Source organism: Balaenoptera musculus, chromosome 4 (genome assembly GCF_009873245.2).
Source record: "Balaenoptera musculus isolate JJ_BM4_2016_0621 chromosome 4, mBalMus1.pri.v3, whole genome shotgun sequence".
Taxonomy (NCBI): domain Eukaryota; kingdom Metazoa; phylum Chordata; class Mammalia; order Artiodactyla; family Balaenopteridae; genus Balaenoptera; species Balaenoptera musculus.
In genome coordinates this window covers 78,535,758-78,550,138 of record NC_045788.1, presented here as the reverse complement: position 1 = coordinate 78,550,138, position 14,381 = coordinate 78,535,758, and positions in this window count along the sequence as shown.

Below are 14,381 nucleotides of genomic sequence, written 5' to 3'. Positions count from 1 at the left end.
TTAATTACTTCCTTAAAGGCTCTATTTCCAAATACAGCCACATTGGGGTTCAACATATAAGTTTTGGGAAAACACAATTCTGTCTATAAAAATGAGTTATCGGGCTTCTCTGGTGGCGCAGTGGTTGAGAAGCTGCCTGCCAATGCGGGGGACACGGGTTCGAGCCCTGGTCTGGGAAGATCCCACATACCACGGAGCAACTGGGCCTGTGAGCCACAACTACTGAGCCTGCACATCTGGAGCCTGTGCTCCGCAACAAGAGAGGCTGCGATAGTGAGAGGACCGTGCACCACGATGAAGAGTGGCCCCTGCTCACTGCAACTAGAGAAAGCCCTTGCACAGAAACGAAGACACAACACAGCCAAAAATAAATAAATAAATTAAAAAAAAAAAGTTATCTTTTTCACCTCTCACAGTCATCAAAACAAATATCAAAATAAACTGGACTTAGGATCAGACCTTCAACTGTCTCTGTCACAAAACGTTAAGCAAATATTTTCTAAATAAAATAAAAACACCACTCTCACTAAATTTATTATTATTATTTTTCCAGTGAGAGCATAAAGGTTTTTCAACCATTAATAAGTAAAATGATGTGTTTTTTAAATGTTGATTATTTTGTCTTTAACTCATCTTCTTGTTTTATATTTTGTGTATGTTTTATAATGTATATATTTAGTCCATTGTTATTGCTGGAGGTATGTTACCATAAAGTTTGAAGACCACTGCTACAGAAAACTAAATCTCACACTCAGGCCCAAAGAACATTTCTAGAATTGAATGCAATATTTATTATTGTTAATCACGTTCATTGTGACATTAATCAAATTCATTGTGACATTTTTGTTTAATCATTGAGAGCACCTGTGACAAGATGCTTTCATCAGCAACTTAGGGAAATATTTATTACATATTTATGTGTTTATTTACATACACAGAACAATGTATAATTTATATGTATGCCTATTCTACCCTGTCTAAAGGTGCTAGATTCACACAATCTTCTCCAAGTTAGTTTCTGAAAATTCTGTGAATTGGTAGTATAAATTATCCTATTGTGTTCACAAAACTATGATTTATGATAATCAATCTATTTATCATGAGCTTGACAGGCCTATTCATTTGAAAAACTAAAGGAATTTATATCATGAAATCTCTGATATTAAGTACACATCTGTTCCTTTTGCAGCCAGCATGCTTTCACCCCACTTCAGGTAACCATATTGCACATCCCTCTAGAATACCATTCCTCTTCCACTCTTCATCCTTGTGTTCTAGTCCACTCTAGAGCGAAAGCAATGATCTCTAGGGTAAGCTAATGCCTTTCATTCCCTTGGACACAGTTCAGCAGTAGACATCTGACAGAAGTCAGACCAATAGGGCCAATGAGATCCAATTTCAAGATTTCTGTTCTACCCATCAGGGAAGGCTACTTTCTCTTCCACTGGCCAGGGGACAAGATGATGTGAGTTTGAAGCTGCAAGGGGCCGCTTCCTGGGACCTGAGATACTGCCAATCATAAAGAGACAGAGCCAAGAGATGGAGCCCAATAATATCATCAGAGCCTCAAACTGAGCTGTACCTGATTAGCCCCAGAGTTTTTAGCTTTGTTGTCTGCTTGGTTTTGCTCAAGCCTCTTAGGTTGAGTTTTTTGATCATAATTGAAAAAAGTCCCAACTGATCATCAGGCCATAAATATAATTACAGAGTGTTTAAAACAACAAAATAGTTAGCATATGCAAATGCAACAGTCCTTTAAGCCTAATCTTTGTAAGAGGTGTGAAGTATCAAAGCTGGGAAAAGGAAATGGTTTTCTCAAACACTTGCAGAAGAGCAGATGTTCTGTCCACTGCACTAGGCTGCTTCCTCCGTTTCCCAGCTTGCTGCAGACATGGGGATGTGTATTATTTAAGATACCTTTAACACAAGTGATTAAACTCAACTTATACTAGCCTAAGACAAGAAGGAACTTATTGGCAAGAAATAACATCTCAGAGACTTGAATGGGACTTGTGGTAGGCTAAAAAAATGCTCCCCCCCCCCGACTCCCACAAAGATTTATTTACTTCCTAATCTCTGGAACCTGCAAATGTTACCTTCTAGGCAAAAAAGTGAATATTACTTATATGGCAAAGATGTGATTAAGTTGAAGATCTTGAGAGGAGGATCTTATCCTTGATTTTCCAGGTGGGCCCAAAATGCAATCGTGTGCATTTTTTTTTTTTAATGTTCTCTTTAAATTTATTTATGTATTTATTTATGGCTATGTTGGGTCTTCGTTTCTGTGCGAGGGCTTTCTCTAGTTGTGGCAAGCGGGGGCCACTCTTCATAGCGGTGCGCGGGCCTCTCACTGTCGCGACCTCTCTTGTTGCGGAGCACAAGCTCCAGATGCGCAGGCTCAGTAACTGTGGCTCACGGGCCCAGCTGCTCCGCGGCATGTGGGATCCTCCCAGACCAGGGCTCGAACCCGTGTCCCCTGCACTGGCAGGCAGACTCTCAACCACTGCGCCACCAGGGAAGCCCCGTGTGCATTCTTATAAGAGATAGGCAGAGGGATATTCAACACAGACAAAGGAGAAGAGACACACATAGAAGGCCATGGGAAGTGAAGATGGGAGATGGTACAGTCACAGGCCAAGGAACACCAGGGAATGCTGGCAGCTACCAGAAGCTGGAAGAGGCAAGGAACAGATTCTCCCCGCAGAGCTTGCAGAGGGAGCACTGCCCTGCCCACACCTTGATTTCAGTCTTCCGGTCTCCAGAACTGGGAGAGAAGAAATTTCTGTTGTTGTGAGCCACCAAGGTTGTGGTAATTTTTTATGGTAGCCCCAGGAAATGAATACAGTATTCAATGCTATATGCTCGCTCTCTTTCTCTCATCAGACTCTCAGCTTATTCTGCAGTTTTAGTTTCTCCATATGGCTGACAAGATGGCTAGTGCAAGTCCCCAAATTGCATCCTCCCAGCTTTGGTACCACAGCAAGAAGAGAGCGTGTATTTTCCCAAGGTCGTGTACATCCAACCCAGGGAAGGATTCTGATTGGTCCCGTTTGTGTCATGTTCCCCCCACCGCTACCATGTGCTTGGACAAAGCATATTGTCAAGGGGGTGGTCCTGTGCTTGGCTGTATTTGGGTCATGATACCATCCCTATAGCAGGCAGTGCATTCTGATTAACAGCTTCCCAAAAACACATGGTATGGGGCAGGAGGTTTTTCCCAAGAAAGGACACTGGGCAGACTAAAACAACAAATATCCAGAACAAGGCAGTCGGCCAGATTCCTGGGCTCTTTCCCAGCTTGGGACACCATGAGGACGTGTAGGGTTATGGGCAGAGGAACAACAGACTTGTCTCTGGGACATGGGACATTGGATATTCCCTCCCCTAATCCAGATGAAGGAGTAAACAACTGCCTTTGAAATTTATGTGGAGACTGGAAAAGCTGCATGTTTGATCAAAATCATGGGCCCACCCTCCTGTATGTTCCAGTCAGAGAGGGACTGGTCTGGGCTGGATGAGAGGGTGGCCTCAGTGGTGCATGAAGTTAATTGGCAGTCGCAGATTATGGATAGGCTGGGACTCTCCTGAGAGGACCCCTGGGGATAGGACTTCTTCATGGCCAGAGCTCAAGGCTGAAGAGAGCCCTTCCTCATTCTCTGGCAATTTCATTTCTCTCTCCTTTCCCCCTTTTAATCTCCCTCCCTCTACTACCCTCCCTCTCTCTTTTTTCTCTCTTCTTCTCTCCTAACTTCCCCCCTTGGGATAAGAAGCAGGATGCTAACGCACCAGCCATGGGCTTTGTAGAAAGCAGTTTATGATTTTTTTTCCCCACTGAAAAGCAATGCCTTCCCCTGCCTAGTTTTGGTGGAACAGTCTATTATCAGCACAATCACTGACATTTATCATAAAACCTCACAGACTGAGATTCTTCCAGGGTCTGGGCTACTCCCCGGGAGTAAATCAGGTATTTTGAGCAATGGCAGGGCTTCTTTCAGACCTTTAGGTATTATTTTTAATGCAACAGCAAAACCTAAAAATGGAAGTGAATAAATGCAGCTAGTTAAAGAAACTGACCTGCACATGAAGGTCATGCAGTAGAAGAACTTGGTTCATTTAGGATGTGTGAACGTGGCAGAAAATGTTCATTTTTACTGGCTTTTCATGGTAAATAGAAATGCTGCCATTAACCTGCTGAATACGACTCAGAGTGAACCTACCAGAGATGCTGCCGGGAAGCCCCCTCCAGCTGGGTCTGCCCCCTTGATGTTTTTTCTTTGCCCTCATTAAATTTTTAGGCACTTATGGCTTCTTCCAAAGAAAGCTGACTCTTTCAAGTTACTGACTTCAATAGCTGTAATGGGTGTATGGGGGAGGGGAAGGGGGGGAATGTAATATCTCTTCCTTGCAGATAGACGTACAGTTTATTTTTTAATGTGAGGAAATGGTGCTACTTCAGTATGAATGGAAATCTGTGGACCAGATTGACTGTGTGTTGGGGGATCCCCAAGATCACTCCCAGTTCCATGATTTGCTAGGATCAACAGGACTGGGCACATAGTTGTGTTCACAGCTACGATTTATTATAGTGAAAGGATACAAAGCAAAACCAGCAAAGGGAAAAAGCATGTGGGACAAAAACCAGAAGAAACCAGGTGCAGGCTTCCAAGAGTCTATTGCCATTGGAGTCACTCAGAATGCACGGAATTCTTCCAGACCCAAATTGGGACAAGTGTGAAATATTGTCTATCAGGGAAGCTCATTAAGACTCGTGACCGGGGCTTTTATTGGGAGCTGGTCATATAGGCACACTCTGCTTGGTCCTACTAGAATTCCAGAGTTTTAAAAGGAAAGCAAGTGTTCAGCACAAGCCATACTGTTTGCACAGATTAGGCACAATGAACCACTCTCATCGTTTCTGGGAATGGTGGGAACCCTCCTGAAATCCAAGTTTCCTGATGCCAGCCATGGACCAAACTTGCAATCAGGACTTTCTAAGGATAGCAGTCTCAGGCCTGCTATGTTAACTCTATAATCTCCACAATTTGCCAGTGTCTGTAGCTTTTCCTGCTTTAAGGAAAACTTGAAGTTATAAAACAGAACTTATTAAACATATATTGGGAGATACACCATGAAGCCTCAAATGTCTGTCATGCTCCCACCTTTCTTTCAAATTGGATTTATATACCATGTGTTTATCCTGCTATCCTGGCCATAAACGATGAAACAAGAGATTTCTCCTTGAGCCAAAAGCTGAGAAGTGCAGTTGGACAGGATCTAGACCAAGAGTCACAGAATGTGACCAATAAGGGGAGCACTAGGGTGGGGCATGACAAACGGATCCCATCCGTTGTCTTTGGAAGAATAAATGCTAGATGGAGAAAGGGAAAGTGGGTGACTAGAGCTCAGACTGAGTGAGAGCAATGTTGAGTTGTTGTTCCAGGTCTTCGTGAAGCCTGGTGTGCTCCCCAGTTTTGGAAGTCTACGGTCAAGATGGAGAGGATGCCTCCTGGCTCACATTCTCATGTATCCTTGCAATGAATTCCTTTACTAATGAGGGTGTGTCTTTTCCAAGCAGCCTGAAAGAGCCTAGCAGACACGGGGGTAAATTTTCCCTTTACAAAGAGATTTGGCAACTAAAATTAAAAGAGTTGTACTAGAGAGCATCCAAGGAAACTTGAAAGAGTACAGTTTAGGTCAATAACAGGAAGTAGTACCTTACACTGCCAAAAGGAAGTTTCAGAACACATTCCACTCCCTTAAAATTAGAAAACATAAGTAGGCTTAAGAAAATCTTTAAAACTTATCTGTGTGGTTGAGTCATAAGGAATTATCGGGAAAAGCTCAATATGTTGGGACTATTTCCTCTTCTATGAGATGGATGTCGGGAAAGAGAGTGATGATCTCCTATGGCATAACTGTGGTGTCCCGGGCAGTACCAACCCAGGACGGCCTGAAGCAAGGGTTCCTCTTGATGAGGCTGCCAGCAGGGGCTGTGAAGTTGAGAATGGCCTCTGAGGACATGAGCCCCAGAAGCCCTAAACCAGACCTGAACAGTGAGCTGAAGCATTGTGATGGGCTCAGTGGGAGGCAACATTCAACCCCTGCATCCAAATCAGGCTCAGAGGCAGGAATATAGTGTATTTATTTATCAATTTGTCTGTGGACTAAATATATCAAGAGTCAACATTTTGGGTCTCTGCAAGGATGAGGGTAATTAGAAGTACACTCCGTGGACACACTGCCTAGCCCAGCATGTTCTTGTGAAAGGCCCTCAGAACATACAGTTAGTGTGGGAGACACAGTGCCTGCCACCTGGCTAAGTAAGTGCTTCAGAGACTCCCATTGACATGTTGTGGGCTGAGGCAGGACTGTGATTAGAAAGGATGGTTTCATTCCAACACCATCGCGTTCTTAAGAAAAGGATAACCTCTCTTTAACTGGCATGTGACCTTTTAGTTGAACTTGGAGTATTTGGGGCTGTTCAGAGATAGTGCTAAACGGCACAAGAATACTTACTCTGTGATGATTGTTCCCTGGTGAGCTTCCTGCAGTAAAAATGATAAGGGTTGTCTGAGACTATCCAGTTTTAGTATTGGGGCCATTTCCATCCTTTGTTATTAAAAATGGGCTCAAGTTCTCTTTCTCTATAGGGGGAGGGGAAAATTAATAGTTTCCTTAGGCATTCAGGGCACAGTTATGCTTCTGAATACGGAGAAATGGTTAAGACTACAGATTCCAGTGTATGAGAGACCTGCAGCTTACTAGCTGATTGGGCCAGTTACCTAAGCTCTTTGCTCTTCAGTTTCATCTGTAAAACGTGGAGAATAATAATATCACACAGGGTTTTTGTGAGGATGGAACTGGATAATGTATGTAAAACACTTAGTGCCTAGCACAGAGTGAGTTCTTAATTACTACTTAGCTATTTATTTAACTATTTTATTTTTTCATAGGTACTGAACCTGCATACAAGTACTTTATTCCAGAACCTTCCAATATCAGAATTCCATTGCTGGAAGTGGTCTAGAGCAGAATGTTTTATAGACAGTTAGCAGGGACAGATTTGAGCCATTTTTAAAATGAAGTAGACCTTTGTCATTCGTGGATTTCAGTTTTGTGGTTTCAGCTATTCATAGACAATCTCAAGGGTTCATGACGTGGTATATATTTTATATATACATATATATATATACATATATATATATACACACACATATATATATATGTATATATATATATATATACATATATATATATATATATATATGATATATATCACCTTACTCTAAAAGGGATAAGAAGTAGTGAGGATGAAGTAGAATCATTTTGAGTACCCACCCAGTCATGCTCTTCTCTGAGAACTTCCCTCCAACAAAACAGATGGACCCCCAGAGCTGGCTTGTGACCCCTCACCACAGCTGATGGGACACCTGACCCAGGGAGAGCTGATCTGGTGTTTGAGTCAACCTAATTTTCTCTCCCGGATTGTTATTTTCTGGAGATACATGAAGAAGAAATTGGGGATCACATCTCATGATAGACATAATTTATTTTCAAATGGTTCAGGAAAAACGTGTATATATGTGTATGTATTATACAGAGAGAGAAAGCAAACATCACAGAGTTATAGCAATTAATAAATCTAAATGAAGGGTATACAAATGTTCATTGTACTATTTTTTTTTTTTTTTTTTTAGCAGGAATGCCTTTTTTTTTTATTTGTTTATTTATCCATTTATTTTATTTATGGCTGTGTTGGGTCTTCGTTTCTCTGCGAGGGCTCTCTCTAGTTGTGGCAAGTGGGGGCCACTCTTCATCGCGGTGCGCGGGCCTCTCACCATCGCGGCCTCTCTTCTTGCGGAGCACAGGCTCCAGATGCGCAAGCTCAGTAATTGTGGCTCACGGGCCCAGCCGCTCCGCGGCATGTGGGATCTTCCCAGACCAGGACTCGAACCCGTGTCCCCTGCATTGGCAGGCGGACTCTCAACCACTGCGCCACCAGGGAAGCCCCCATTGTACTATTAATTCAGTTTTTCTTTGGTTTAAAATTTTAAACACTGGAAAAGATTTTAATGGAAAATGAAAAGCCCCTTTAAAAAGATTAAAACGAAACAAAACTCCTTGAGTTACAATGAGCTCCTGAGCCTCTAGGCGTCTCTCCCAGGCTCTGAGCTGAGAAACTGCATGTTAATCTTGGGTGGAGGGGCCAAGCATACACAGAAGAGAAAGCTGTACTTCAGAGAGAGACAAGAGAAGCAAAGGTACAGAAACATGCAGAGGGGAGAGAGCCTGAGATCCCTGGGAAATGGGGAGCATGGGGTGCATTCCTGATCTCTTGGTTCTGGGTCCAGAGGCCTGGTTCTAGTGTAAGGTCTACCTCTTCTTTCTGTCTCTGAGGTTCATGGAATACCCTGGTAGCTTTCCAATAAATTCTTAATTTTTTTTTTTTTTTTTTTGCTTAAGCTATCTTGAGTTGTTCTGGCCCTTTTGAAAAAATGGGCTCCAATCAAGCCCCCTGGCCAGTCTGTGGTAACTGGTGCAGTGGGGCGTGTATGATCCTCCTCCTCTGAGCTGAGATCGGGAAGAGTGGCTTAACTGGAGAACGTGCCTTGCAGACTGCTAGCTTCTGCATCTCAATGGAGTCGAGGTGGAATAAAAGTCTTAACTGGAAGCATAATTTTCAATTGTACTTTACAGCTTTTGGAAGGGTAAACCACACGTGCAGTGGGAACATATTCTTCAGGCCACCAACTCAGGTGTGGGCTAGGGCGTAGGGGAGTAACATTTGTGCCTTTTCGATGCTGAATTTAAGTCCTATCTTCAGCCTTCCTCCTACCTGGTAGCAGAGTCTGAGTTTGCTCCCTGGGTTCAGTGTTTTTCCTCTTTTCCCCTGGGGGAGTGCGTTGGTGAGGACGGGCTATAACCCTGGGTCATCACCACCGATGCACGCCTGGCATCTCCAATGACCTCCCTCACCCTCTGGTCCTCCTGGCCCGCCTGCTCTTGGGGTCCAGACCTGCTGCCTCAGTGCACAGGGACTCTCTGAGGTAGCTTCTGGCCTCTCAGCCCACGCCTTCTCTAGGGCCAGACCCTGCAACTGCTCCACTGCCCACGGGGGTAGAGTCTTGCCCCTCCCTGGGCTCAGATTTCCCCAGCAGGATTCTGAGTGGTCTGTTCATTTTCCTCCCTGGCTTAGCTTGTGGAAGGGCACAAGCACCTTTCTCAAGTTACTAGCTGACAATCTTTCTCTTTCCTCTTGTGCAACCCTGGGATGGTGGACTGGATCATAGAGCCTCCCCTGGAAGTCTTCTCAGCCTCTTGTTTATGGCACATTTTCTTTTAAAACATAGTGTTTTATTCTTACTAGAGTACCTATACAGAAATAGCTTATTTGGTTGTTTTCTTTAATTACAAAATAACCAGAACTAACAAAGAGAGTCTTTCTATATTGCTCTTCTAGAAACATGGGATTCACAATTTAATAATATATAATTTGACATGATTTTATGCCCTGAATTTTTTTTGTTATTAGCTTTCGATATCTAAAGGTCAAGCTTTTGGATCTCAAAACGCTTTTTTCTTGCAAAGCCTATTTGAAACCCCAAAGCTAAGAACTGACTTGTTATTTGCATTTTGTTGTAACAAATCTACCCTGAGACAATGACAACTTCAGGTCTAGGTCAAACGCAGATTGGACAAAGGATAGCAGAAAGTGTGCAGGTGGGTAGGAGGAGAAGACATTGGGTCATAGTATCCACTCTATACGCCAATGGAGTATTCATGAATTGGGGGATTTAAATAGACCCCTGTGTTCCCCTTGCCAAGCTCAAGGTTTTCCTCTGTAGAAAGAGGAAAAGATTTTCCCTTGCAAAGGTTCTACTATATGGTGACGTCTCTTCTACCTGAAACTTGGATTGGACTTAATTGAAACACAGCTAGGGATAGGAAGTAGCAAACAAAGTCTCAGAATCACGAAAACAGGCTTCATAGAAGACGTACACCAAAGAGTTCGTTCATAGGCAAGCCCCTTAAAGCCTCCAATAAAGCTTATTTGTTCTTGTTACATATTCAAACACACCCAAGTTATCAAGTTTCTAGGCTAGATTGGGGTTGGTAAGTGACAGGAGGATCTAGCTGTATATTGCAAACAGTAAGAAAAAGTGCTGTTAGCATGATAGCAACAGAAGAGTCAGAAATACAACAAAAATCAGATATAAACATTTAAAACATCAGTGCTGTCTAGGGACATCAGTGTAAAGACAGCATGTCTTAAATTTCTCTTTTGTTTCTGTAACCAGAACTATAATTGATCAGTGTCTTAGAGCTCAGTGGAAATTCAGAGGAATCTAATCCAAGTATGAAATATGGGATTCATAATTTAATAATATGACATAATAATAATAGTGTGAAATGATTTTATGCCCTAAATCTTTTGGCGCATTAGCATTTGACAAGTAAAAGCCAAGATTTTAGATCTCAAAACTTTTTTTTTTTCTCTTTTGCAAAGGCTATTATGGGCTGAATTGTGTCTCCCCCAAACTCATATGTTGAAGCCTCAACATCCAGTACCTTAGAATGTAACTGTCTTCTGAGAAAGGGCCTTTAAAGAGGTGATTAAGCTAAAATTAGGCTATTAGGGTGCGCCCTAGTCCAATCTGACTGGTGTCCTTATAAGAAGAGGAGATGAGGACACACAGAGACGCCCAGTGATGCACACACACGGAGAAAAGGCCACATGAGGCCATGGAGAGAAGGCAGCCATCTGCAAGCAAAGGAGAGAGACCTCAGATGAAACCAAACCTGCCAACACTTTGATCGTGGATTTCCAGGCTCCAAAACTGTGAGAAAATAACTCTGTTGTTTAAGTCACCCAGTCTGTAGTATTCTGCTATGGCAGCCCTAGCAAAATAATATGAAGACTATTTTGAAACACAAAAGCCAAGAACTGACTTCTCTGTTATCTGCATTCTACTGAAAAAAGTCTACCTAAGGTTTTGTGGTTTAGTCACAGAGCAGACCACGGGTTTTTCCAAGGTCTCCAGGAAGGTACAGAATTGAACCAAGTGCTCCCCAACCCAACCTCCTGCCCACCAGGCAGCAGCTTGGTGTAGCAGAAAGAACCTAAGGCTTTAGGTTCAAATACAGGGCCCTGCCACTTAGAAGGTGGGCTGCAGTTTACAATCTCCTTCACTTCTCTGAGCCTCAGTTTGCCCATTTACAAAACACAGATGAGGTGTGCAAATTATATGAGATTACATTCAGGTTATATGTGCAAAACACCTAGCACAGGCCTGGTGCATAATAGGCAGAAAACAAGTATAGTTCTATTATTATTTCTACTCACCATATGATAACCTTAAGTCGTCAATAAAAGATTAAACTCTGTATGTTATTTTCTGTTGAAGAAGCGGGGGGTATGAATTTTTAAAACAGATTTTTAGGCTTATGTGATAAGATTCAAATGTCTTGATGGTTAAAGGGATGAGCATTAGGTATTCAGAATGCTGGATTATCCAGAACTATTCTCCAAAGACGTCAATAGTTGAGACTTCAGTGTAAATATTTTGTGACCTCTGAACAGTTAATTCCTATTCTCCTTTTTAATTTTTTACTCCAAGAATCCCAGTTGTCTCATAAATGCCCCATGGCTTCTCAGAACCCCCTCAGAACTTTTTTTTTAAACTATATTTTATTCTTTTCTGTATTCCCCCAAATGTCTATAATGACTGCATATTAATTTTAAACCAAGACAAAAACCATCATAAAACCTACCAAGAGATCAGGTAAGAGAGTACAAAATAAATTTGATTATTTGGTCATTGCTGACCTTAGTGGAAGGTGTTTAGGTGAGTGATAGTGACAGATGTCAGTATGCATAGGTGGAGGAGTGACTGAAAAGTGATGAAGTGAAGATATGTGTGGATGAGAGCATGAAAAGCTAGCTGGATTTGGGGAACCCTTTTTTCAGATGGGAGAAGACTTGGATAGGAAGTAGCTCTTGGAGAGGGTGAGATTATAAAAATATAGACAAAAGAGCAAGGCCTGGGGAGAGGCAGGAGGGATTGGGTTGAGACTCAGGGAGGTGAGGAGGTTAGCCTGAGACAGGAGGACTGAAATCTCTTCCTCTGGGCTAGGCAGGAAGGAGGAAAGTTGTGGCCATGATAGGTGAGTTTAGAAGAAGAGGAAAGAGAAATTAAGGGGTTCCGATCTGATGGCCCATTTTCTCTGTGACAAATGATCTCAACTGCTGAGATTGACGAGGATAGGCTGGAGAAAGAGCTGTGGAAGGTGTGTGGAGTTGCCAACACGGAGAATGAGAAAGGGCATTTAGTAGAGACAAGTGAAATCATTGCTGGTCAGGGTTGAGGGCCTGGTCAAGGTTGAGAGAAAATAGGGTTATAGAGACAACAGTGAGTTACTAAAAGTTTTTGAGGAGAGGAGCAATGTGATGACAAATGTGTTTCAGGGATTTTATAAAGTGCTGGTATACCAGATGGTGCAGGTAAGCTTTGCCAAGTTCTAGGCTGACTAGTAATGGGACTGAAGGAGGGACAGTGAGCAGGGTCTTCTTGAAGGAAAACCATCTAGACCTTTATAATAAGACAGATGTCTTCAAGCCACATTTCTCCTTGACTGGCTGGCTCCCTGTGACACTCTGACAATAGGGGATACTAAAGGGAGACTGGAAGGCTGGAGGAGATTCTTGGAACTGTTTTGCTTTCTGTTCCTGTCAGTGTCACCCCAGGAAATGTTGTTCACCATGTCGATGACAATGGGTTCTGGTTTCCATTTTTTTCACACTTTTGAACCATCCCCCTGGAGATACCAGCCCCAGCCACTGGCCCCATCTCCTCAGAGATGAGTTCCAGCTTGGCGGGTCCTTCCTCTGAGCTCCAGAGGCACCAGCACTAACAGGCAGCCCCCATGTCTGAACCCCAGCTCAGCAGGGCCACTCTTCTAAGCTTCTAGATTCTGATAACCCTGACCTGTTCTTCTCTTTTCCCCTTGCCCTAGGATGGTAGCTGCTTCCTGAATTCTCTTCTACTTTTCAGTCTCCAATACCTGCTTAATCAGTTTCTTTAGTTAAATTCTTTCTGTAAAAATAACTGATGTGGATTTTGTTTTCTTGATTAAATTCTTACCATAGAGTCACCATATTAGTTTGCTAGGGTTGCTGTTATAAACTACCAAAAACTGGGTGGCTTCAGCAACAGACATTTATTATCTTGCAGATCTGGAGGCTGGAAGTCTGCAAGCAAGGTGTTGGCAGGGTTGGTTCCTTCTGAGGGTCATGAGGGAAGGATCTGTTCCATGCCTCTATCCTTGCTTCAAATGGCCATCTTCTCCCTATGTCTCTTCACACCATCTTCCCTCTATGTGCATCTGTTTCCAAATTTCCCCTTTTTAGAAGAACACCAGTCACACTGGATTAGAACTCATCCTAATGACCTCACTTTAACTTGATTACCTCTATAAAGACCCTATCTCCAAATAAAGTTACATTCTGAGGTACCAGGGGTTAGGACTTCAACATATGGAGGGCCACAGAATTCAACCCATAACTGTTGCCTTCAGCATAATGAACAGCAATTAGAGAAAACTGCGTGTTTAAGTTTTGCTTAGCCCACTTTTAGCTCTATATCCTTACACAAGTAGCTTAATCTCTCAAAGCCTCAATTTTTGTCTTCTATAAAATGGATATAGTAATTCCTACTTCAAAGATTAAATTAGATAATATAAAGATATCCCAATTCTCCTTTCTTTTTTACATTTTGTAGAAGAAAAATGTGTTTTCCCCCCACTCACTCCATTATTCTCATCCTGTTTAGATGGAAAGATGAAGTTTTTAAATAATTAATTAATTAATTAATTAATTTTTGGCTGCATTGGGTCTTCAATACTGCGCACGGGCTTTCTCTAGTTGGTGACGAGCGGGGGCTACTCTTCGTTGTGGTGCGTGGGCTTCTCATTACGGTGGCTTCTCTTGTTGTGGAGCACGGGCTTTTGTTGTGCGGGCTTCAGTAGTTGTGGCATGCAGGCTCAGTAGTTGTGGCTCGTGGGCTCTAGAGAGCAGGCTCAGTAGTTGTGGTGCACAGGCTTAGTTGCTCTGTGGCATGTGGGATCTTCCTAGACCAGGGCTTGAACCTGTGTCCCCTGCATTGGCAGGTAAATTCTTAACCACTGTGCCACCAAGGAAGCCCGAAAAGATGAAGTTTTGCTGCTCACAACCGACTTTGAGACTTGACTGACAGGCTGTACTGACCACTGGAAATTCAGACCTCCACCAACAGCTCTCTGAAGTCCTTCATTCTAACTCAGGTGGTGTCACCAGGGCTGCCTCCCACCCTTCCTTTGCTCTGTAACTCATTTCTCTGCTCCCT